This window comes from Lepeophtheirus salmonis, chromosome 14, assembly GCF_016086655.4.
Source record: "Lepeophtheirus salmonis chromosome 14, UVic_Lsal_1.4, whole genome shotgun sequence".
Lineage (NCBI taxonomy): Eukaryota > Metazoa > Arthropoda > Copepoda > Siphonostomatoida > Caligidae > Lepeophtheirus > Lepeophtheirus salmonis.
Genome location: NC_052144.2, coordinates 13,667,996 through 13,695,954, shown reverse-complemented (window position 1 = coordinate 13,695,954; position 27,959 = coordinate 13,667,996). Strand labels below are relative to the sequence as shown.

The 27,959-nt window shown below is 30.5% G+C and overlaps 1 protein-coding gene across 2 annotated transcripts in view; it reads left to right on the top strand.

The window, feature by feature from the left end:
- LOC139907202 (uncharacterized) overlaps positions 1–27,959 on the top strand; it is a 192,444-nt gene that overhangs the window by 131,072 nt on the left and 33,413 nt on the right. For both annotated transcript variants that reach the window (XM_071893436.1, XM_071893437.1), the window contains exon 2: positions 23,021–23,166. The gene's annotated coding sequence lies outside the window, so the exon portion shown is untranslated. The remainder of the gene's footprint in view (positions 1–23,020; positions 23,167–27,959) is intronic.

The window sequence follows — 27,959 nt, the reverse complement described above, 5'->3', positions numbered from 1 at the left end:
TCATTAAGTGGAAGAACGCAAGTGCAACATGCAATGTGTGTTTCAAAGAGCCACAAAGAATAGGCCACCTCATCAATGGATGTCCCACTCTCTCATTTGAAATACATCAAACAATGCAAAAAGAAGACGAAAAACCTGGTATTTTAAAATTTATGAAATATACAACGGTGAAAAAAACTATTGAAAATAACGTTAACATCAAATAGGTTTAAGGAGCTTCTCTAGTAGCACATACACCCTTTTGTTGTCGTCTTCATTGACTTATTTTTGTAACTTTTTGTTATAGTACATCTAATATGGTAAAGAGAAATAAATTATTTAACTAACTTAAAAAAAAAATCAAAAATTGCTTCTAAAAATGTCATGTTTTTACGGGCAACTTAACTACCAGTCTTGGCCTGAAGGTCTAGCTCACCACCTTGATGACATATTCATTTGACATATCAAACCACTCAAGGGAGGCCTTCAGGGAACCAAAATTGCGATCAGGGACTTTACAATGATCAAAATTGAAAAAAACAACCCAAAACAATTAAAACATTAAAGAAATTTCAATAAAAACCCAAGTTTTATATGTCGTCAAATTTATATGCAATCGAATTTCCAGACAAATTACTATAAGGTTTATTTTATTGGAAGTTCATTTTGTTGTAGCTGAAAAAAATGAAACTGCATTTTTTACCGCTTTCTTTTTTTGTCAATAACTTTTTAAGTTTTTAATAAATTTAGAAAGTGTTGTTGTTCGTATATTAGCTACAATATTATTTTTTAAATGACCAATAAACTGATTTAGGATTAAAATATGAAGTTGTATTAATTACATATGCCATTTAATCATATGGTGATGAGGTCAAGGTCATGTTAAAAATAAAGTTTTATTAGTCCTTTACTCAGCCAGGTATTGAAAAATTAATAGAAAACATGGACTGAAAGTCCTAGATTTAGCAAAAAAAAAAACCACGCTTGATTTCGTTCCAAATTGATTTTTTTAATTATAATTATTAACTATTCGCTGTATGGAGCAGAGCCCCTATAACATTTTCCAAGCCATTGATGGAACTGTATATTTTCATATCAAGTATAAAACTAAAACACAAAATTGTTTTTGATCCATTGTTTTGGAAATAACGAAAGAAGTGTCACACTTTGCAAAATAATTCATAAACTAAGGAACAAATTGTCATTAAATTTTGTAAGCTAGCTTTTGGTGTTTTTTTTCATGGCCTAAGAGCATAGCTGTTTTTACAACACATAGTTTTGTCATTTTTTAAAACTAACATATGTTACATATATCTCTGAGGAAAACCCAGTAAAAAATTCAAATTTAAAAATCTAAATCATTTAAAATAGAAAACAAAAATGAGGTCCCTTTACAACTTTGCTTTATAATTTGATAGAGGGAATAACACTTCGGGGGTTCTGTTTCCTTATTTGCTGTGCCTTTGTTATGATGGTGTGAATAAAATATTATTCTTTTCCACTATAATAACCTAAAAACTCATAACACCCGGTCTTGACCCTAAAGGTATCCAACAAAAACTGTGAAACTCTCTATACAGATGCTTGAATATCTCACACTGCCAAAAGAGATTATCGTTTATTCAGAGAATCGTTTCACTAACTAAATTGAAAAAAAAAAAAAAAAAGAACCCCTCCGATCCTTAAAAAACTTTAAACCCGCCTTCAGTGTCCCTGAAAGTTGGTACTAATTGAAAATGAGCTGAATTAAAACAAAATAGCGCCATCTTGTTATAAAGCCCGGGACTATTAAGCCCATGTGTTGCTCATGAATAACTTTCAAAGGATGGATCTCGCTGAGTTCGGATAGAACAAAGCGACCTCACTGGTACTTGCTTGAAGTAGATTAAAATATATGGAAAAAATAAAAAATAAATTATACAACCTTTTTGTTAACAAATATAGCTTTTAACCCTTCATTAGTAAACTGGGATTTTCTGTACCCCCAATTTTATAAAATTGCACATAAAAAAAAAAAAGATTTCACCGTCGAAAATTTCAGAATAAATGCAGTTCTTTATTGTCGTAAAAATGTATTTTCTTGGAATAATTTGTAAATGTTACAATTTTTAATATAGTTTTTGTAAATTTGTTTAGTTTCTACTCGTATAAGTCGTTCCTTTCCTTTTTCTAATTCCTTTGTTTGAATTTAAGGTATACGTGTTTCAATTAATATAATATCAGTTGTCGTTCTATATCTCACACTGAACCTCATCAATATTAATTAGTAGTTTTTTGGTACATAAAATTTGTTAAAAATGCTTACTATTTCATTAAAGTTTTTATTACAAATACAAATATAATTAAAAAAATAATTACTAAAATGTTTGAACTATAACAAATTTAATTTATTTTTACGATTGTAAGATAAATAAAATAGTTAAAGAAATTTAAATAGTTTAATTTTGCGTCAATGTCGACTATGTATCATGTAATAAAATTCGTTCACTAACTACGTTAAAAAAGAATGTTCACTAACAGAGGGTTTAAAGTTAAGCTTATAAATCTTGAGGGAAGGGAACAATAAAACTTCAGAATCTATTAAAGGAGTACATACACTTTATAACGAATGGTTTGATGACAACAGTCAGATAAAAATTATCCTCACAGAAGACGGTAGTTCCAAAACGGCAAAATAATGTTTACCATTTATTTGAATACCAACCGCCAAAATGATATCAGTCAGATAAAAATTATCCTTACAAAAGAGGGTAGTTCCAAAACGGCAAAGAATTTTTACCATTGATTTGAATCACAACCCCCAAAACGACAGTTGACTTTATAAATCTAAAAAAATATGTTTCAGGCTTATACAACAAAAATAATGGTTCTAGTCCGTGGCATATGGCCAATAAAACATAGAAACTCTGCTGCTGCCTACATAAAAAAAAAAAAAAAAAAAAACCTATGGTACAAATTAATGTTGCCCCTCTCTGAAGCCCAGACCTGAACCCTCCTTGACTACTATTGATGGAACTTGGTGGAAAGTAGGCTCAACAATATCCAACACCAAACTTTGAAAACCTTATAAAAAAAAATCGTAATGCATGATCCAGCTTTAAAAAAAAAAAGAATTTATATAGATATGTCAAAGTTGTTAACCTTGTATCCAGGCCCTTATTTAGGTCAATGGCAGTTATAATGGATTATATATATATATAAACATTGGTGAATTTTTAGATCAAATATTTCAACACAATTGAATCTTCCACCCTGTATATTTACTTTTCAGTCATTGCATAGGTTTAAGTTAATGATGTCTCCTAATTAAATAATAATCGTTTTCTTGATGTGTATGAATGCGTATAACAAGTATGGTATGCCTCATGTTCCACTGGGTCTAGCAAGCGTATTTATCAACATTGTTGTACTCTCATATTTGCTGTAATATGAACAAATACATTACAAATGACTCAACTCTAATTCTAATTCAAATGAATTTTTGGTACATCATAGTATAATATTTTATTAATAGTATATAAGCTGCCATGTAACAATGGATGACCTATGGCAGGCGTTTTGTATGTAGCATACATTCATCAGTCATCCAAATACTTCTTTTTCCTCATATTATTATTCATGAGAACATAACTCATATGAATTGATATTAGTAATGAGTACTTATGAGTGAATGTGCTCATGAAGATTGGAGAGTAATACGAAGGATTTCATCACGTGTTATTTTCTATATTATTAAAACGAAATTTGGCATTTAGCCTACGCTTAATTACTCTTAGCAATGCTGTGTACTACTGCTAATTCGAAATAATATAAAATTAATTTTAACTTTTTCACTTCACTTGGTGATATTTTGTTGAGCTGGTAGAATTGTTGATGTGTTGGTGGAGGGTTTACAATCCGTAAACCTCCATAATGTGAAGGTTGAAAAATTGAGGAAGAATTTTTGATAAATCTTGAACTTTGGGAAAGTTGATGAATGGATTGAGAATAATTTTGGAAATATTATTAGTGATGAGTTAAATTCCATCAAAGTTGTAGTAAATGTTCCAACAAAAAGGGTTAAGGCAAACCTTTTGAGGTTCCAAATACAAAAAGAGGCTTCTTTTTCAATTATCATATTTTTTTTACATCACTAACTATAACAATGGTTGGATTATAACTGAGGTACGTCTAGAAACTGATTATGATTATTTGTTATATATGATTGTACAAATATTTACAAATATAACAAGTTGCAACCATATCTTTTGTAAACTAATTTCCTATTAGTTTTTTTCCTGAAAAAATGCATCGAATTTATTAAGAGATAACTTTGTGTCAGCAGAAAAATAAATTAGCTTTTATTATATTTCTAACAATAATTTATCTTGCTAATCATACATATGTAGGTTGAATGAGTTTAAATGCACATTTTTTGTATAATCTCAGGCTATATGATATGTAATTAGAATATTAAAAACTTTTCCACGTTTTTCCATCTTTTAATAAAGGTTATTTTGTTTTCTATAAAAATACATAATTTTTGAAGAAAAATAAAATAGTTTTTGCATGTCTTTATTTTTATCTTAGTCTCAAACTCCTAAAATGCAAGGCTGTACAGTGTGCAAGGTAAAATCCTTGACTTGACTTTAAATCAGTCTGGATAAAGTGAGAGTGAATATTTTAATATAATAGGCAGCGCTATTAAAAGTAGGGACTCTTCTGCTTAATAACAAAATATAAAAAACTTTCACAAATCAGCAGTTGTCTGCATGGAGGTGAAAATGTAAATTTGTTTCGATTTAATCTACGCCCCAATGACTGTCTAGGAGAGCATGAAGATGATATGATACTCTCAGAATCTTTGTTTCGGGTCAGAGGCTTGAAAGGTCCCCTGGCAGTGCTAGATGCTGGAAAATTGGGATTATGGAGGACATGGAAACTGTGATAAACAGAAGTCTGACAAAGTCAATGCAACAGCATGCTTAGGCTCGCAATGTCAGTGATTGGACAGTGAGGAGTTATGTGAAGGATTTGGGGAAGACTTCTTATGTATGCTTACATTAGCAACTGCTTTCAACAGCAACTAAAACCAACCAGGTCAAGAGAGTCCAGAAATTGTTGAATTTGTTAATGTATAATTGATTAGTTTGTCCATCCTCTTCCCTAGAATGTTCTTCCATCGAATATGTAATTAGGATCTTAGTCGAGAAAAGATCCTGCACTATCCTTTACCGGAATTTGAATTACCTTAAGGCTTCTGTCTAGGAGCAGTAAAAGGCCATGTCTTAGGCTTTCATAAGGAAGTGCTGTGAGGCCTTTAGGAAAGGAAATCATTTTGAAAAATTAACAGATATATCAATAAAGAAGTATTTAATAAAACCTTAATGTTCTACTCCTTTTCATTCTTTCAAAAGTTTAGCCTATTTGTTTCTTATCAAAAAATGCACAATTTTACCTTACACATTATAGTGTTTATAAAGATAAATGTATTATGGTAAATATATTTTTCACTCTCGTCATAAATTGCATAATAATTGAAGGCAGCTCCATATTAGAAGCTCATAGTTAATATTTTTACTGCATAAAATAGACAAATTTATTAAAATATGTCTGAAACGTCTTCAAATGGTAAGTGAATCTAGTAAAGTAAAAAATTCGAAAATTATGGAAAGTTAAATACAATAATTTGGTAGTTGCTGTTGTACGGCTAGTCCTTAAGTTAAAAAAAAATCCAATAAATGAAACAGAAAAACAATGGGAAAATATTTCATATGCTAAAAAAAAGAAGAAGAAAATGATATCTCTTCGAATATGAATAAAATTTTACTTTTTATACAAAAGTTGAAACTTTTTCTTTTATACAGAAAATTTATCTATTATTTATTATAAAAATGTGCGTAATGAAAACCTTAAAATATATGTATTAAGGCTTTTTATTTCCCGAGAATTTGTCTATGATATCCCAGGAAATATTTCTTAAATTAAGTACTAATAGAAACTGTGAAATTTAAGTATTTATTTTTTTGTATTTTCATTTGAAATAATAAATTTTAAGTGAGTACTATCTATTTATTCACAATTCTCATGATCTTCCCAAGAGAAACACCCAATCACCTAAAATATAAAACATAGATTATAATTTAATTGTTCTTTCAAATATGAAAAATTACTTTATAGGCATATATTGTCTTACATAAATCACCGAATTATAGAGGAAAATATTATGAAGCTCTATATATTCATGAGTTTTTAAAATTATTTTAAACTGTGTGTAACAAAATAATACTTGTCTTATGTAACAAACAATTCTTACAGCTGAATTTAAATTAAAAGTTCGTAAAATCTAAAGGCGCCCCACTGTAAATTATGTTTTTAACTAACCCTATATAGCCTAAATGTAAATTTCTTGTTTATTTAGACGAGACAGTAATGCACAAAGCATAATAAGAACTGTAAATAATGATAACTTTAACTTTTAAAAACACAGATTTACAAACTTGCTTCACCGTCCAATCAATACAACAAAACAAGTTTCAAACAATACGACCAGAATGACTCAAGAATTTAAGTGCATGAAGTAGGCTGAGGCTCCAATTTCAAAGTCGATCATGTCTTGTTTTTGTTGGGATTTTCATTAAAAAACGATTTAGGATTATTTTGCTTGTTTCAGGTACTTTTTCAAATTAAAAGCCTTTTTGTAATTAAATGACGTAACAATATGATGCCCACTTCAATGGCACTACCCCAGGACGGCTATGGATATTGTTGACCATTAATATTTCAAACAGATTTTTGATGGTTAATTTTACATATTTATTTATCCATAATTACTTTAAAATTGTATCTTTCAAATGTAAAAATAATCTATTCTTCCTCGAGTTATGATTCTGGGTATGACATATATTTTTCTTATATGAAAAGAACCAGACAATTCGATGGGAGGCTTCAGTTTTAGATCGACAGGGTTAGAAGCTGTTTCTTACAACTTTAATTGCTGCAGTATCCTCTGTTTTATTGATGACCCGATGGGAACAGGACGCGATTGTATTCGTCGATTGGCCGAGATTTTTCTATATTTTTGTTTATTTTTCTCTACAATGCAGAACTTCAGACGATTTGTCTACTTCTGGATCGCAAGACGTCCGGTAAATCATCGTCAGTGGGTCCTCACAATCTTGTTTTACAAGTTTTCTGATTTTTTAGACGAATGAAGTTGTGCACCCGACCGTTTTAGCCAAAAATACGTTGTTTAAAGATGATTAATGAGTAACTGAAGTTGTAGAGTAACATTAGTACCAAACTCTATCTCCGTTAGTGTTTGTTTGTATGAAAACCAGTTTGTAGGAGGATGGAATGAGACCAGAGAAAACTGCAAATGTTTCGGTAAACTACTCTTGATTGATCTATTTAAAGATATTATATATAAATACTAAAATTTATTTTAATATTTTATTTTGAAATTATATGTCAAAATATGTATTTTTCTTAGGCAGCGCAGCTGACACAGTCAGTGGGAACCTTAGTTTGAGCACCAACCGTTTTGATAAATGCTGCCGATAGATTCTATTTCGTTTTTCGCATAAAATCTGATTTTCAAGAATTTTTGATTTAGATTTTTTGGGGATACATTTTTTTCTATATTTTGGTTTGAGGCAACTTTTGAGTAAGATAAAAACCATTTAGTACACATGGAAATACACTAATTGTCTGTAAAACCCATACTTGAAATTTGCATTCAATTTTGCAAAGACTAAGTAAATTTTTATAAGGTTGTTGATCTTTGTCTTTCTCGAAAGTTGGTTCATACTTAAAAAAGATATAAATACCAGAAATTCAAACAATTTTTTTTTGAAAAGCCAGATTTGATACGAAGAAATGAATTGCAGTTTCGTTATGAGTACGTTAATTACCAAATCGATTTAATTATGAAATTTATTAAAAAAAAAATGAATAAGTCAAATTTTGTCTCTGATGTAATTGATTCCTTATACAAAACCAGTAAGTTTTCTAACATAACACTAAATGCTAATTTTATTCTGCATGAATATCTCATTTTAACTTATGAGTTTTCATTTTCTCAATAATGTTGTAATACACCAAAAGTAACAAGAGTAATTGAAAAATAAGGCACATGGCAACATATTAAAAAATGAGGCTGTATTTCTTTTGTTTTGATTAAAAAAGTTGTACACCCACACAACGAAGATTAAGGGCAGATTAAGAATGTTGATATAGTTTATCAAAGTTTTATAAAGTTACTTATTAGAGTGTATAAAAATAAATGTTTCCTTTAAATTTGTACTATTTGCTTGTACAAGTTACAACAAGTAAAAATTACAAGTTATTTTGATTTTACACGACCCTATTAGATTTTTCTAATCTAGAAGGCTTTTACAAAAGAAGTAGTTATTGGTGAAATGGAATACCTGCTTTCTGTGGCTTAGACAGTTTGATTTTCATTCGAAATTTAAATAAACTGCTAGAGTGGGAAAGTTATTAAATGGGATACAAATTGCTTATGCAAAATTCTTTGTCCTACAAAGTCATCTTTACGTCACACATCTCGATTAAATTATGAAACAAAGTAAAAAAAAAAGTTATATTGTGAGTACAAATACTAAGAGAATTATTTTTAGTTTTTTTTGTAAAAAATTTGTTAACCTACAAATCATTTAAATAAAATTGTTTTATAAAATTGTCTTACGAAACAAAAACGAAAAAAAAGTAATGAAAATTTGATGATCCGTGTATATTGCGCATCCTTTCGCATCATCAAAATTTTCTTATGTTATTATCTCCTTTTGCTATATAAGGACTCTTTAGAAAAAAAACTCATAAATATATAAATTATAGATTAGAATAATGTCTTTCATAATTAATTAATGCAAAATAATGATTAATGCAGTATTTTAATCTTTTTTGACTTTGGTCTCCTTTCAAACTTTGAAATTGTTGTGCTAGCATAAGATTACATCGTATAAAAATAAAAATTTGTATAGGTTATTTTTTTTTACCACATGTCAATTTTTTGAACTTACCATAATCAAAATTTGAGAAACGTTCAAAAACAAGCCATTCTATTCTGGATGCAAGTCCAAAAGCATCAATATTTTCTCAAGAAGCTGTGGACGGCATTTAAAAAACTCAAAATCCTAAAAAAAACTGAAATCTGTTTTGGTTTCTGCGCTCATAAATAAATTTGATTATTGTCTTCAATTTAATTGCACAAAAATCCCACCCCTATTGTTTCCCCGTGTTATAATTTTTTTTCTTTTTTTTTTTGCTGAAAAATCCATATATATATTTTCTCCCTTTATCTTATAATTCATTACTTGACAGATGAATAAATGAGTAGAAACTTAATCTTAATATTCCTGAAAAGCCAAGGCATTAATATATTTATGTATGCATATCTTATTACGTAATACATTAGCAAATTGATATATTTATATACATATATTATATTAAGCCAATATTTATTTTCGTCTTTTTTATACATATATATTAGACTGTTCCTTTTTTGAGTTGAAATACATGGTCCAACAACAAAGCTCACTTTCTCCAAACAGCAAATTAACAAGTTAGAAAAGTAATTAATTTATTTTATATATTAGATTGTTCCAAAATGATTGAGACAAGAAAATTGTAATCCTGGAGTAGGTGCTTTAGCTTACAGAAGAGAATTCGGTCACAGAGATTGAGATCCGGGCTCTAAGGACTCTGTTTGATCGTTTCCACCTTTCTCCGAGCTAAGGACTGTCTCATCATTGTTGGCCTGAGAGAGCAAATGTAGTACCCACAAGTTGAGGAGGTTTTTGAAGCGGAGATGATCAGTTAGGATTCTAAAAACTGCTGTGGAGGGTAAGAAATTCACTACTAGGACGTCTTAAATGCTCCATCGGGTTTTTTTCTTTACCAGGTCCTTGACTTGAACAACATTTTTGGAAATCCTTGTCTACCAGGGACGTCCTGATGAGTCACCTTTCTCAATATTTAAAATAACTTTCATAATAACGGGACAGTCTAATGTATGTTTACTTCTTGTTAAGAGACTTTACTGTTATCTCAAACGAATAATGCGTAATGTATCTTATTATTTCTTAGTAGACTAAATTGATTAATTGCATTATGACACTTTTAAAAAATAGCTACTAATAAGATTATCAAACCATTAGGTGAAACCCATTTCGACCACAAAAGATTAAATCATTATGATTCATTGGATATTACATTTAAGTATTGATCATCCTTATTAATTTTGGTTGGATTTTGGAAAACTAAATCAGATCCATCTAATTGATAAAGCCAAGTTTGTTTGTTTGTCTGTATAAGAGTATGAAAAACAGACACGAGGTGTACTGTATCTAATGCTCCATGGTGTAAATCATATAAATATTTTTGATATAAGAAATAATAATGATAATGTAGTCGCATTATTGAAATATTTGAGGTGAATGCATGTAGCATCGAGCGTGTTTAGGTATAGTTTTCCTAATATAAATCCCATAAATATTTTTCATATAAGAAATAGTGGGTACTAGGCAAACTGCCCAGGGGGGGGGAAATTACCAGTGTAAGATTGCTCTTGAGAAAATTACCATGGAGGAAAATTCTCTGTCCGGGAAAAGATTGCCCAGGTAGTACCTTCTAGTGTAAGTAATATTATTGCAATACAATTTCCTTGCAATTTTTAAATTCAATCAAATCCTCTAAGAAATGGTTCGAGAGGATTGGTAAGAACGAAGGGGGAATACATAGCTTAGGGTCTTTTAAAATATGGTTGAATACCCTCCACCCTCGGATTGGCACGGGGGTAGTGTGGGATTGCTAAAAAGTACCACCAATACGTACAAAAAACCTTTCTAACACCAAAAAAAAAAAAAGTTCCAAGTCCTCGGGCTGTGCTACGTACTTGGTAGTTATCCCTCGATCCTTCAAAACTACCGCCAAAGCATCACATATATCTGAAAAAACCCTATACTACCAAAAAATAGTTTAAGTCCTCAGTTTGCAATTTGAAAACTGCATTTTTTTCTGTTTTTTACGGCATTTAACTCTTTTTTTCTTTTGAATGCCACATTACATGCAAGTAATATTATGTGTATTTCTATAGTCATATCAATAATTGCTTTTTCTTTCATTTTGTAATTTATCTGGTGTTATTAACAACATTAAAACTACGGGCAATTTTCCTCCATGGCAATTTTCTCAAGGGCAGTTTTCCGCGCACAGAAATAGTGATATAGTCATATCAATGAAATACTGCAGGCGTGTGTTTATAGCATTGCTCTTTTATACAGGGTGCACTGTTTATAGTACTCACTGATGTCAATCATAGAAATTTTTTGACATAAAATATAATAATTTAGTCGTATAAAGGAAATATTAGAGGCGTGTGCAGTATGGACTGTGCAAGAACGAATATAAAAAGAACTTGTACGGTATTTTGTTATTGGTCTCTTATTATCAGGGGGGGGGGTCTAAAAGTTTCTGAACCATTTCCTCCCCCTATTACTATGTAACATAAATTTGTAAGTCTATTTTTACTGTTATCACACATTAAATCCAAAATGGTCAGGAGATCAGTCTGAAATTTAGGAAGTCGACTTATAAAATAACCAAGCAGGTGTGTTTATTTATCTGCCGTGTGCAGTCATCCACGCTTCATAGCTGCGTTAAATATTTTCATTCAATTGGTTTTAAGTCATTTTTAAATGAATTTTTTAGTGTCAGTGTGTTTCTAAGGACTCATTTTGGGGCTTTCGGGATCATGAGGGCATCGTTCAGTTATTATTTCTGTCTAAAGAGATTTGATATATTACATCTCATCATTCGTCATCTAAAAGTTGAGAAGAGAAGTTCATCAGATATTCATTTTTTTTAAATTAAATATCAACAAGTATGTCTGAGCGCTCGCCTGATAGACCTCATGACCCGTCTGAAGGGAGTGAAGAAGGAAGGCCTCGGATACTTTACTCGAGAGCAGTTAAAAAAAGAAGAGACTGGAATATGAATGAAAGGAAAACTCTTGATTCGGACAAGAGTTTTAAATGGAGATCTTTGTCATCATTATTGACGATACTGAAGATAAGTCATTTTGTGTTGAAGGACTGAAACATGAAGACGATATGGCTATTCTGTTTGGTTTTAAAGAACATAAAATAGGAAGAGCAAATCTAAAGCTTGGAAAAAATCAAGTTGGATACTATTTGAAAGTTTCCTATTGATATAAGGGGGAGAATGGAGGACCTAAAAAATACAGACCTGTATAGTTATAAATATTGAAGGAAACTTTGTTAAAGTAAAACTAAGATTAAAAGGAATTGCCAAACTTAGTACTAATTAAAAAAACCGGGTCACGGTCACAATGTTCAACACCTTTACATGGGTGAATTAAACTAGACTGGGTGAATTGTTCAAGTAATTTGGCATTATCCAAAAAATAATCCATTCAATGAAGAGGCAGAACTTAAATACAATAATCTTTTAGCAGACACCTAATTACTTCGTCTTCTACCGTTAGTATTTAGTATCTAAAAATCAAATTATATTGCTATTTTAAACTTTCAGGTCAAAGAAACGATAGCACTAACCGTTTCTAATCTTAAAATTGCTATTATTATGAAGTTTCTGTCCCTCCCTGACAATAACTTAAAGCTTGCTTGACATGTTTACTTAATAGCAAAATGAAATTATACTTAATTGGTAGTTCTTCTTAAATACACTTTTTCTCTATGAATAAAAGTAATGAATGATTCGTTGATGTTACCAAGTTTATTAAGCAAACATATTTATTTATTTTTAACGAAGCATTTTACCTTGATAGTGATAAGTATTGCCTATAGGTTATATATACATATATTGAAGAAAGCAGGATTTCTCTCATGCCCCCCCTCCCCAATTATAATTATAATTAAGTACAGGGTTGTACACTATAATTGAAATAAAATTTGACTTCATCCACATCCTGTATGAGTGCATCACTGGTGAGTTTTTCCAGCTCATAGAAGAGGTAAGGTGACGTATCAAAAATATTTCCGTTTGCTTTTTTTTTTTAGTCAGTTGTCAAGATGGAGAAACACGATCACTTAGCGACAAGTGTTTTGCTAATTTGAAATTTTCAAAGCTCTTTTAACTCGAATGACTCCATAATTAAGTGTGGTTGTTGACATGGGCTGATATACCAGTTAGTCAATTGAAATCTATACGTTTACAAATTAAATAATAAATGAAGATTGAGTGATTGAAATTTATTCATATTTCGTTATATTAAAGCATACAAATTTAGTTACAAAACTGAGCTCTCTAGCTTATTTACAAATCTAGAAAATGACATTTGAATATGATCGACTAATATCCATTCAGCCACTCTAATCAGTTGGCGTCTTCAGGACCACAGTCTACGCCGTCAGCGAGTCCAAAAACGTCGGAGAAGAAGAAGTGTTCTGTCAAAAAGGCCAAACTGGACCCAGATGAGTTAAAGAATACAGCTCAGGCCTATCTTATCAAGTCCTTTAGATCCCATGCAAAAGATCTTGGGATTTCAAACCAAACAGTCCAGAGAGCTCTAAAAATGTGGGTAGAAGTTAGCCTTGTGAGGGTACTTTTGACATCAGCGTTGAAAAAAATCCATCTCCTCCATTGCAAGACCCTTTTTTATCTTTTGGCCCCCTTACAACCCTGATGCCAGCCCACTGGACACCACCTATTGAAGGGATGTGGAGGTAAATACCTGCACCCTGCAATGTCCTTCATCAAAACATTAAGACACTCAAATCCACTGTCAACCAGAACGGGGATGCCATGGAAGAGGACTATATTCACAGCGGGGTTCAGGCCTTCTGCCGCTGCCTGAAAGCCGCCATTAATGGCAGCTTCATGAATGATTAAGGGAGCTCAGACACACATCTATTTATAGTATTATTTTTGTTGAAATTTTATTGTGAATTAATAAATTATATTTGAATTTTAAAATTCAAAGTGTTCAGATTTGAATGATATATTTTGGTAAAAGGTCAAATATCTGCGTTGTATCCGTGTTAGAGAAAACTCTTAGAAACTTTGATATTTGCTCCGATATTTTATAAGATGCAATCTGAAAATAGATGTGAAATTGTAATTCAATTTCTGTAGTCAAGTAATGCTTAATATAGAGCCTATTCACACTAAGAGGAATAAATAAATGAGTCTAACATTACTAAACCGGGATCAATTTGATAAATCCAACAAAACAAAATAATTCAAAATACTTTTTATTCAAATAAATTTGTCTCTCACGCTTCACTCTTTTCAATCAAGTGAAGGAATTACTAAAAAAGGTCTAAAACAAATACAACAACATTTTTTTTTCAATGATTATGACTCCAAAATGACCAGTCAGATTCCAAAGCCCAATTAAAGGTTTTGTCATTGAAAAACAACAAATGAATAAATATACATATATTTTTTAAAATATTATTTCCTGGGGATATGAATTTGTTCAGAAAATGAAACCAAACACTTGTGACAACACACACACACAAGAAGTTTTTACGGGTACATATCGGATCCCAAATTATTTTTTAGTTATCAGATAGGAGAATATTTTGACATGAGCCCATTTCTATAATTGTCATGTACTACAATTGGTCTTCCCAATACAACAAAAGGTCACATCACTAAATGACCTCTGAGGCAAAAGTTTCAAACAAAACAATGTTGGAAATTGTTCGCAATGACCCAACTACTGTCGCCTTTTGTTGTTTCGGTAAATATGCATCCTTGTTTTACCATAGCAGCCTCGATCAGTGCAATATCAAGCTTGTATGGGCCGACTTGTCTGACAACATTATCTGTCCCAACTACGATTCTGTCCATGAGAGATTGAATTGTCATTAGTACCAACAGTTCCCTGGTAGTACATTGACTCCTGAACAAATTATTATGTTTATTGGAGCTTTTTACAACATTATAGGAAATATTCACAGAAAGGATTTCTGACGACCCATCAATAAAATCATGTTTTCACGTATCATGTAGCCTTTTTTAAAGTAAAATTTTATCGAATCACAACATTATATTACTAATAACCATAAGGAACATTTAAATATTACAAGTCGAATGGGCACTCGGTAGATCGTAACCTTTCGCCTAAATTTTTTTTCCGAGGTCAAGGTGAATAGATGCATTTTTAACATTTGGTAGACCATTGCCTTTTTACCTTGACTTCTCAAAATTTGATGGCATCTTACTGTTAATATATATACCCTTCCTACAGAGTTTTACAAAAATATATGTATATGTAACTTTCTCTGTTGTCCTGCTCTTTAAAAAAATATTTTGGGTGACATTGACTGTGAAGCTTGACCTCTCAAAATTTAGTGGTCTCTTACTGTTAAGATAAATAACCTCCCTACAAATTTTTATCAAAAATCTGGACAATTTACAATTTTTAAATTAAATAGTATATGTCTTTTAAAAAAAAAGAGAATCAAAATATTATATTTTTTAAAATAAAACAATACTTATCACTTGACATTTTGACTGAAGACATACTTGTGACTTGTTTCTATGTCTGCTTGAGTGGCTAATTGTCGTTAGTCTCTTAATTTTAGACTTCTCTTCGTTAAAAAGGTATTAAGAATTATGAAAGAGCTTGAATGAAACATGTATTTTTTGTAAGTCCTCAAATTAGGTTGCCCTAGTCAATTAATCCTTTTTTTTATATTCATATATCCAAGGTGAGACAGCCTAATTTCCTTTTCCAACAAGCAATACCACAAAATTTAGTAATGAAAGGAGTTTTATTTTTGTAGATTTATGATAATATAAATTTAAAGTTTTGTTTTTCAGTATAGATGATGTCCCCTATTGTCTATACACAAAACTTCGGTATTTTAATACCGGTGATTATTCATTTTTTGTTTTCTTTAAATTATTTTTCATCTAGAAGTTGAAAAAGGTTATATATTTAATATATAAAGATGTAAAATATAATTGACATAAAATCTTATTTTATAATTGTGGATAATAGTTCTGAAAGAAAAATAAAAATAGTCTTTTTAATCATTTATTAGCAATATTTATTTTTGACAGAAAACGGACTTTCCTCATTATTCCAGCACATGATAGCGTCGGTCTGTATTTCCAAGAAAACTTTAGAATCTCGCCTGGAGAATGAAGCCATAACCCTACTACTACTTCAGCCTAATTGCTCGCATAATTAAAAATGAGTTTATCTTTCTGCACCCAGTAGAATTCATATTTTATATTATTGTCAATGAATATATTTATTGAAAAAAAATCATTTGATATTTGATTTATTGAAGATTTGACTTCAATATAACAAATAACTGGTTTATGAGGTTATGAACTTTAGTCATTCTTTCAGTAAAGAAGATATTAACAAAGATGAAGGAGCTTGTAGATACATTAGATTGTGAGGTCGAAATCAATAACTCCTTTCCATCCATTGAACAAGTTTCCCTTTTTAATAGCAATTTAGTCTAGTTCAATTTATAACAGCTCATTACCACTATACTGTGTGCGAGGTAAAATAGTGCACTTGAGTTTATATCAATCTGGATTACTTTCGAGTGAATATTTTAAAATACCAGGCTGTGTAATTAAAAGTATATTATTATTCCCGTTAATATAAAAAATAAAAAGTTTCCAAAATGAACGGTTTTCAACATGGAGGAGAAAAGTGTCTCAATTTTTCCACGCCCAAGTGAGTAACAAGGGGATTATGAAGGTTTTACGATTCTCGTGCAGTCTTTTTTACAAGACTAAAATGATTGTGACCTTAGGTTAGAGCCTGGAGAGATCCCCTGGCAGTGGTATATACCAGAAACGATGGATATGGGCACAGCAATCACTGGAGGTCAGTCAGTCTCAGTGATTGGACATTGAGGAGCTATGTGAAGGACTTGGGGAAGGTGTATTATGTACAACGACATCGGCAACTATTTTGAACAGTAACCATGACAAATTGGTCAAGAGAGGCCAGAAATTGTTGACTTTGTTTAAGCAATTTGAAATGTAGTCGAGAAGAGAACCTATGCTATCCCTAATCGAAATTTGGATGATTTCAAGGCCTCTGTCGAGCAGCAATGGGTTGACAAGTTTAAGGCCTTCATTATGAACTGCAGCGACGCATTTAGTCCCACGTTTGAGGCTATGATAGCAGCCAAAGGAAATCGTTTAGAAAAATAGAAGGATAAATAAAAAAAAGGTCTTTGATAAAGCTTCAATATTGTACTTCTATTTATTCATTCAAAAGTTTACTCAATTTGTTCATTATAAGAAAAGTAAACGGGTTTACCTTGCACACTGCAGTACCGGTATAAGAAACAATCCTACTTAGATGTACGACATGAAAAACTTGGATTATGATAATACATATGTTTCTATGTTTATCAGTAGAATAAACATACATATTGATGTTCATAAATTGAGTCATTTATAATGTACTGTGATAAGATAATATTGATATCCACAAACTAATAGCAACTAAATGTGGAAAGTATAATGAATATACATACAATGTATATAAGGTTCTTATATTTTTAACTTTTTTTGGCTAGTTTAGAAAAGTTGCCATATGGTAAGAAAATAAACTATAACAAATTTATTTTTTCTATAATATCATCTGTAGATAGCATATCTATTTCAAAGTTTGAAGACAGGCCAAAGTTATTTAATTCGTCAAAAAGGATTAAAATACAGGGTTCATCATTTTTTTAAATAATGATTAAATTTATTTCATGAAAAATAACTAAAAATGACTCTTTAGTTTCTATATTCAAGAAGTAAAAATATTTTGCCTTTTTTCATAATTTGATCGCGATATGCGACCTAAAAAAGACCTTCTGGAACAATGCAATTCTGCAAAGGTAATCTTCATACCTTCTGACAACTTCTCCGCACTAGCTGTCATCAAAATTCAAAAAAAGTTTAAAATCAAAATGCTATAATGTACATTTTTGCTTAATGCACATGGTACACCGTGCGTCAGTAAATAGCAGAAATATATTTATAGCTAACTCTCGATACTTAAAAAATTGGAGGTCTTGTAGGGCAGAGATTTTAAAGTTCGGAGTTTCAGGTTTCAATTGATATTTGTTTAGATCAAATCAGACAACAACATGTGTTTGGAATGGAAGCAAATAGACAACAAGTTGCTGATTTCCTCCACGCAGGAATACCATTTACCTCCATAGTGTGAGATTGTCTCTTTTGGAAAGCCACTTGTTTATGAGGTGAATAAGCAGATCAAGGTTGGGAAAAGTCTGGAGAGGAACAGTGTTAGCGGAGGGTAGAAAAAAGGCAGGACTGATGAGTTTTTGAATAATTGGAGAACATCATCGAGGACAGTACAACAAGGTCAATGCAAAAACACTTAGGGGGGATGAGGGGCTCAGAGGCTACAGTGCAGTGAGGGACCTAGATATGACCTCATATGTCAGAAAAAAACGTCAGCTACTTACAGAATTGACCCAAATCCAAGGATGGTCCTGATATAATCTGGCTGATTTCTGGGCATCCATCTTAGGGCCCCATCATCCCCTGATTTATTTTCTAGATTATGGAATCTGGAACTATGTGGAAAGTAGAGCATATACCAATCTCCACTCGTCTTTCAAAGCCTTCATGCCCAGAATTGAGGCCATGGCTACAAGAGAAGGTTGACTTTTTTATAAATGAAACTTGAAGATGTAAATGCTTTATTGCAGTATTCAAGATGCTTTCTACCACCACTTCCGCAGCCTCAACGAGGCTTTGGCTTGGCTAAGTTTTTACCGCAATTCGCTGATGCACACTGTATATGCAACATAATTTACAGGGGCAGTAGTAAGATTCTTTGTTTTTAAGACAGCAAGACCTTTCGGTCTCTTTTAGTAACTTTATGTCCGACGGAAAATTTGGACAAAAAAAATCAATACCCTCTCTAAGAACAATCCTAGTGACATACCAGGTGGCTACTCTGCAAAGTTCAAATTGATCTTGGTCTCCCTTACCCCCTTATAAGTAGATCTAAATCTCATAATTAGAGTTATTAGGCGTCGATGAACTCATTAAAAGACCGACATATTTTGTTTTCATAATATATATACATGTACAGTGTACAGTGATACTAATTGGAAGCATCTTGGGCTTGTTCAGATATAAGAAAACGAAAATTAACTCAGTAACCCTGACAATTAGTGTAGGAAAAATATTACAACTATGTTTAAATCTCTATATATTGATTTTATCATGGATTTGAAGACTTTTAACAGCAAAGATAGGCAAGATTGAATACTTCAGAGGTAGAAATGAACACCAAGATGGTCTATTAAATAATGAACCAAAAAGAAGAAAGATCACGCGCAACAATCGTTTTTTCTTTTCTAATATATAAACTGACTTTTTCTCTTACAAAAATCCCACCTCTATTTATAAGTAGACTCAAGTACTAATTTATATATATTTATGTATTTTTCTTTTCATAAACAAGATTTATTAGTTATCATATTAGAATAAATTGTTGATATTAACGAAAAACATTATAATATACCCTCATAAGTATTTACCTAGGTATATATTGGAGGAATACAAACCTACTATTAAAAAATAGAACCATATTAGATTACCATTAACTGTGTTATCTCCCCAACATGGTAGATTTACAATGTATTATTATTATAGAGTTCGATTTTTCTTTCTTCCCTCAAATTAAAGTAAATTGATTGAACTAGAATTAGCTTCCATTAAGCTGAGATCAGTTCACAATTATTACATAATGAAAAATATTTCTTACTGTTGCCTAAATACAAACTGATATCAGGTGTTTTTTTTAACTAAAGTATAACGTAAAAATTTGAAATTAAAAAAAAGTAAAATACATCATCTGTATACATTTAAAAGAGTTTTTGTGCATTTGTGTCTGTTATCGTATGTATAACAGCCTTGCTGCCTCATTTTAACCTGTTATAACTAAAATGTGGGCTCATTTTCTATACTCAAAACCTCAAGGAGACTAGATAAGGGGTTGAGTTTGAAATCAAAAAGTAATTGGCGTCTCAAAAGCCAACTATATGAAGAATTGCGTTTTCTAAATTTATTTTAAACCCAAAAAGGAATGGAAAAACATAGAAATCGGTAAAAATTACACTTCCGTTTTTTTTTCAGGTGAAAAAAAAAATGAATTTCTAAGGGAGCAATGGAATCGTAGATGAAATAAAGTTTGTAAAAATTTGTCTGGGGATTTGTTTGTATATAAATTTGAGACATAAAAATTTACTTTTAACTGAAATTTTTTTCTTAAATTTTTTGCAATAGATGCAAAAATGATCAAGTAATCAAATGTTATTTTTTCGATGACATTATTCTCCTTAACTTTTGTGGTTTTGCAAGTATGCATTTTTTTAATAGTTTGTATTCCTCTATAGAATGCTAATAAATGTTTTGTCTTGTTGTTTGCAAAATTAGAATAAAACAATTTTTTCCTGAATTTCGATTAGGCAATTTTTTTACAAAAATAAATGATGGATCTAGACAAAATTTTCATGCATATATTTTGTTATGTTATTCGAAGTTTATAACATAGTTGTTTTTGTGATCGAGAGAGACCTCTAATATCTAATATTGTGGAGTGTATAATTGCTGATAGGTTTAACTCATGTCTCAAGGCGTCAGATTGGCTCATTCTTCATACAATGAAAAGAGAAAATGACTTTGAAGTATAATAGCTAAGACTCTGACAATAATTTATGCATGCAGATAATGAAGGACTTCTTTTCTTGAAGATCTGAACAACAATCTTGATATATATAGACTTAATGGACTTTTAAACTGTTACACATTTTATATATATAAAATTTAGAAACGGGACTTCTACCAATCTTTTATTAACTTTTAAATCTTTAATGCATTATAAACAACTGGATAAAACTCAATTTTCTTATTAATTTATTTTTTGTAATTTAAAATATTAATCTTTAGTTGCATATGTTGAAAAAATAACAATTATTTAGATGTAAATATGATGAGGAAGTCGGAATAAACAAAAATAAAATAAAGTTTATTAGACAATTTAAAAAAAAATCATATTAATATATTCCATATAATAGTAATACATAAAACGATGCTCTCTGTAGACTAAAAACAACATAAATTTTAAGAAATAAAAGTTATTTCAATTTTTTTCAGATAAACTCAAACAAGACGACATTAAGATAATCCAAGGGGAAAAAATTGTTAACTAGTAAATTAGAATTGTACCAAATAAAAATATTTCAGGCGAGTTCTAATATTATCCGAAAACTGTCGATTTTTTTTTCTCCTGTTCAATCAATTTCCAAATCCAACACTACCAATTCAACAATATGTAAGCGAATGGAAAAAATCACTAGAATCTGATTGAGTATATGTCAAGACTACATTAGAAAGTGTGTCTTTTTTTTATATATAAAATTGTTTTTGGTTAAAAAAGGATTTTCTCATTAATAAGATAAATGTATTTTTTTAACAATACTATTGGACATTTTGTATTATAAAAACAATTAAATTATCTTCACATACAAAAGAGTAATAGAAGACTTATAACAAAGTTTGTCTGTTAGTACATTTCTGTGTTAGATTAAGACTCCTTTTTCTGAACGAGCTCATGATATGATTTACCCCTATTATATATTTCATTTCGAATTATTTTATTATTCACATACTAAGATAAACTTGCGAATCCTTTTCCTATTCCCCTTTTATAATTCGTATTTCATATATGTATGTTCTCTCGTTTATTTTTATTTTTAACTTTTTGGGGGAATTTTCGAATCTACAACCCATACCTTAAAAAACAATCTTTGCGACACGGTGAATCGATCTTGTTTCATTACAAAAGTTAACGTATTAGCAAAAAATAACATACTTGCCCTTTAGAACCTAGAAATCTGGTCTGATCAGAATGAAACATATCTCTAGGTACGTAACTCATAATTCTGAACAACTTTTATTCACGTCCAAGGCCTGGTTCTATCCCTGTTTTTGAAATAAATACCCTGGCTATATGTTTTTATAAGCAAAATTTAGTGACTTTAAATTATATTTAGCTGCAAGAGTGTGAAGGTAATGTGAAGCCAGCTCTAGGAACTAAAGTACATTCTGGCTCATCAGATCATCTTTTTTTTTTTAAATTGAGTTGTTATTCTCCTTCTTTCGTTCTTGAAGAGTAAACAGCTAAGTACTGAGTTGCGACGTGTGAGCCTCCAAAAGAAAAACGGAGGGTAACCCCTGGGTTTTTTTTAGCGGAGTAATCTTTTATATGATTTAATCAAAATTTGTCTGATAGACGACACCTAATTACCCCCGAACAATGCAAGGTACTCTACCTTTAGTAGAAGAATAATCCTTTCTCAAAAGAAGATGTCCTGATATTTTACAAATTGGAACGTCATATAGGAGGGGAATTAAATCATATATCTCTACCTTACAGGAATTATAATATAGGGCTTGTGTATTATATGAAATATCTTATTATTACTTTTAAATTATTATTGTCAAAAAATTGCCCAATCGAAATTCGAAAAGAAAATTACAAAAACTGTTTCACATTAATTTTGCAAAAACAATAGTTAATTGCATTTATTCAATAAAGAGGAATACAAACCTACGAAGATTTTTTTCTTACTTGTCAAATAAAAAATGTTATGAAGAATAATATAGTCAAAAAATAACTATCAATAACTGGTTCATTTTTTCAAATACTGCAAATAATAGCTAGAACGGTTAAAAATAAGTTCTACCCCATACAACCTACTTTAAAATGCAGCTATCTTGTCTTTCGAAATAGGTTATGTTGAAGAACTGAAGCTGGACATTGACTTGTCTAAATAATATTTTAAAAGTCTTTTCATCGTCTAGTGATTAGTACAATTTTTTAATTTAATTGAAAAAAAAAACAATTCATTGTCATTGAGTCAAGTACTACTAAAAAAAAAAATATTGAATTAAAAAAAAAGATTTTTGTTGACTTCATAGTTCTGTTTGGGATCATATTGTAAATTTTTTAATTAATTGTAATATACTTTTTCTTTGACAGATTCTTCTTACATAAGGATAAAAAGTGATCTGGACTACCCATTAAATTGTGAAGTTCATTTTTGTGGTTATTGGTGAAAGTTGAATATAACGTGAGCTGGTCAAAATATGTAGCATCTCATTAAATCTTCAAAATTTTATTTATAGGTAAGCACAAGAAATTTATATAAATCAAAAAAGGCTCCTACAAATAACTCTAGTAAAATAATTTGGCACTTTTTTTGCATTTGTATTGAAATTGTGTTTACATTGTAGCTTTTGTCTTCGAAAAATATGAAAGTAACCTTTCTAACTCGAAATTTTTGCTTTTGTGCCATATAGAGTACCTTATTATTTTTCTCAACATCTATATGATTTATGATTTTACGACTGAAAGGTCGAAATATAATAAAAAAAAGCAAATAAATATAGGTAGTAGTACCACCGTGGCTTAAATAAATTGGGAATATCTTTAGAGGCGTATAACGAACAAATTAGATGAGGATAGAACCATATTTTTTTATAATTGGAAACTGATATTTAATGATATTCAATAATGGAAACCGCCTTTCTTGATAACCCCGATCACACGGCGATGTAAGCTTAGGCAGGCCTAGGTGACCTAGTTCAGATCCAGCTTTATCATTGTACCGGTAATGTACTTCTTCAGGGCCTCGATAGACGAATGATACTTGGGATCCTCCCCGGAGATAGAACTTCTATTTGTTTGAGGTCCAGGGTGTTTGTGGGCTAGAAATCTGGGCTCCAAAATTTAGGATATTTTGTGAAAAATACATCCTGCACTTTTTTGGTCTTGTGGGGCTGGGCACTGTCTTGTTGGAAGGTGTAATTTCTTCCTTGGGCTATTCCATCCATTCAAGGAATGTAAATTAAAAGTGCAAAATCAGGACCTGTAAAATGGCAAATCTGGATCCGCACGACGTCTCCCTGGCCTGACAAAGCATCTTGGTCCCAGTGGCCGAGGTTATCGAGAAAGGCGTTTTCTATTATAAACAATTGAATATCATAACTGTAGCATTCAAATAATAAAAAAATTATGGGGTTACCCCCTCTAATTCGTTCATTAGATGCTTTTAAAAATTATCCCAATTACATTTTTCCCGATTTTATATATCTTTGTATCTATTTACCGATTCAAAAAATATTTTACATATATTTATGTATTTGTTCCCTGATTCAAATAATGTTTTACTAATTTCTGTTTCTGATTCTGAAACGTATAAAACTGTGAGTTCAATAATATGACGAAAAAGGAGTCTTTTCTTTTTAATCACAATAATTAAAATTCTAGTTTCTTTCGTAAAGTGAGGATAATTAATTCATAAAAATAAAAAGAGGATCTTGACAAAATCAATATTTTTGAAGTTATTTAAGATTTGTCGCTTTAATTTTTTTTTTTTTTTTTGTAAATGAAATATAACTCTCGGTATACCAATGGTCAGAAATTTTGTGTCATAAAGGACATTTTCACATTTCTCTTGGTAAAAACAATCAGAAACAGACCATTCCACTTATTGCCTTAAATCTGTATATTATTCTAATTTTTTTTATCATTTTTTTTTGACCAACAAAGGGCTATTTTTTCCATTTGACCATATGAAAAATAAATTAAATTTATCTAGTTTTTATATGTTGAATTTTCTACATATATGAACCATTAATTGTTTTTTTTTTTTCGGTTGAGAATAATTTTATAAAGTGAAAAACGTTTCATAGAAACGGATATTATATGAAAATATTATTTTAATATGAATAATATTAATATATTTTTCGATTTGGCCATTTTTTGACAAAAAATAAAAGATGGACCCTTCATCTAGACAATTTTTTTCCTTAATACATATCAGTATGTTATTTGAACTTTACTGCACATTTTCTTAATTCATAGTAATATATTTAATATTATATACTTATTATATTATTTAATATTTATAAAGAAAAATCATTTATTGTATTTTATTCGATAATGTATTATAATATTACTTCGTAATATTATACGAAAAGTTTAGCTATACATTTGTATTTGTACATGATAGCCGAAATTTGTTCATAGAAATAATAACATGACCAATATATATATAAATACGACGAGGGGTAACAAGAAATCCTGCCGTTTTGGAAATGGACCATAAGTATTCATAAGTAATTACTTCTTATATTTAATGCCGTGTCATGGAGTAAAAAAAGTTTTCATTTTTTTTTCAGCCCTTGTTTGGTTGCATATGTAATGATATTTCGTAATTAAGAAGGTTGAGGATAAAATCGTAAATATATCCATGTAAAAGTTTTGGGTACCCACTCTGTCTATATTGCTTACTTGATGGTAGGACTATCTTTTCCGTCTGACTATTTCTAGAAGATTTATGTGATCAAAGATATATTCAGTTACTGAAATAAAAAATATATAATATATTTATCTATACATCTTATATTCAGAATACTAATGAATAAATAATGTTATTTAAATCCTTCAGATATTCTTTACACGCTTCTTTTAATTCAATTCCTTCTTACATATTTTAATTATTCTCATTTGGAAAATAGGTTATCAAAAGAGGTAAAATAACCTGTAGTCCATTTGTTATAGAATACTATTTGTTTAGTTAATTATTCTTCATTTATCTTTACAGAAAAGTATAAAAAACAACAAAAAACTATGTCACAAAATCACCCCTAGAAAAAAATAAACGAAAATATATGCTGGTATTTATATTGGGGTATTTGGTAAACAATATATAACAGATAAAGTATTGTCATTTCTTGAACAAAATTAATTCACCTCTTACACTTAATAAATGTCAATAACAACTCATCCAAGAAACAATTTATTTATTTAGTAGATAAGAAAAATAATAGATCCTTTACTGATTTTGTTAGTTTGCCACCTCACAAGGAAAAAACAGGTTCAGGGATAGTTTTATTTGAACTATGAAAGACCAGAAGTGTCTGCAAAATTATGTTATGAGGGGGGGGGAGGGCGCTTTAGCCACCCAGCCCTCCTCCTTCAGAGTATAATCCCAAGAACACCATTCCCACTATAAGACATGAGGTTGGAAACATTATGTTTTAAGGGTGTTTCTCTGCTAAGGCAAAATAACGACTTTACCGCATCGAAGGGAGAGTTCGATATGTTTCACCCCAGGAATTTCCCCCCTGTGGAACTTTTGCTTAGAAACTTTCGAACCTAGGTTAATAATAACTCAGTTTATGGTGATTTATTAATTTATACAGTCTACGTGAGAACAGGATAATTGTACAAGAGATTTATAATCTAAAGTTATGTTATACATACTTAAACAGAAGGAATGAAAAAATACAAATGTATAAAGGATTAGTAATGGCTTTAAAAATGTGTTTAATTAATATAACTTAAAAGTATTGATTTGATGCTTTATTTACAGTTTCTTGGTAAGAAATAACAAAAAAAAAAGTATACCTATATCTTAAAAGCTTATAAAGAGTAATTTAGTTTTTGTTATTCTATTCAAATGATAATTTCTCCCACATTTTTTTATTCCTCTACCTAATTTCAGCTGTTGGAAAAAGCTTTCTACTCTTCTCTATTTCCTTTATTCCGTTGTTTTTATTATCGAACAGCTACTTTCTCTCCCTTATTATTACTTGTTAAAAAGAACGAATATCCTATTTAGTAACTTTTATAAGTTATATAACAACCAAAGATGATGGAAGACTTCGTACCCGTTTTTAGCCTCGTATCCACAATTATCCTAAGCACTCTTTGCCTATTGTGCCTAGTACATTCGTCAAGTCGTGCATTCAAGAAAAATGATCCTGTATGGAGCTACAAAGTTCAATTTGTGTACTTTATACTACTCATAGTATCCGAGGCCCGAAGGATCATTGTATTTTTGAACTATCTGGGATGGACAGACATCACTTTGCCGAAAGTAAACTGCTATTTCTTAGAGATGAGAATTAGTTTTGTGATTGCAATGGGTCTGGATGAAGTGTTCCGTGCAACATGGGCGCCAAATACGAAGAAATGGCACATAGTGACCTTCATCCTATTCACTCTCTGCTACCCTCTTCCATTCATGACGGTGGAGTACTATGAGATATTATCACTGGAAATCTATGAGACGATATATTGTTCCATTCATCTATGTATCATGGTGACCATTATCCTGTATTTGATCAATAAGAATCAGCCCCCCGTAGAGGCACTTCACCATTCCAATGTTTCAAGGGCTGTGGTTGTATACCTTCTCTTATTCATTACACAAATGGCAATAAGAATCGTCTTCAGATGGAACTTATCTGAGACAGGGGCCAATGAGGCGTCCACTATCATGGATTGTATGTTTAAGATATTCATTCCCATAATTTATTTGATTATTGTGGGAAAGACACCCACTCATTACAATGATAACGTATTCAAAACACTCGGCCAAAAGGAGGAAATATAAAATATATTTCACTGCATAAATGAATTATGTATGCCAAGGGGGTTTTTTTTTCCCCAAAGTATTTTTGTTGTTTGTTAATGGACATTTCTTTTGATTTTCCTTTGTTGATAAGATATGTTTTGTTGTCATTCATTGCCCTTATCAAATACCTATGTTTGTTTACCAATAGAGATATAAAATAGCCTTTAATGTTAAACAGATTTGAAGAATCTATTGTCCTTTTAACAAACTTTTAATTAGATTATTATAAAATATTATAAATTACCTAGTATTGTTATAAATATTACTTATACTTTATTAACCCTTTAAAATATATATTCACTATAAGTGTAATTGATCTTCTACAATTGTTGATCTCAGCTATCTATCTCACCAATTTGATGCGCTCTCATGGGTGAACGCGGGCAGAGGTTTTTTTTTTGGTGTGTGTGGGGGGTAAGATAGCTTGTTTGAACTTGCACTAGTTGGAATCAATTGCCGAATTCTTTGTCCCAAATTTTTGAAAAAGACATG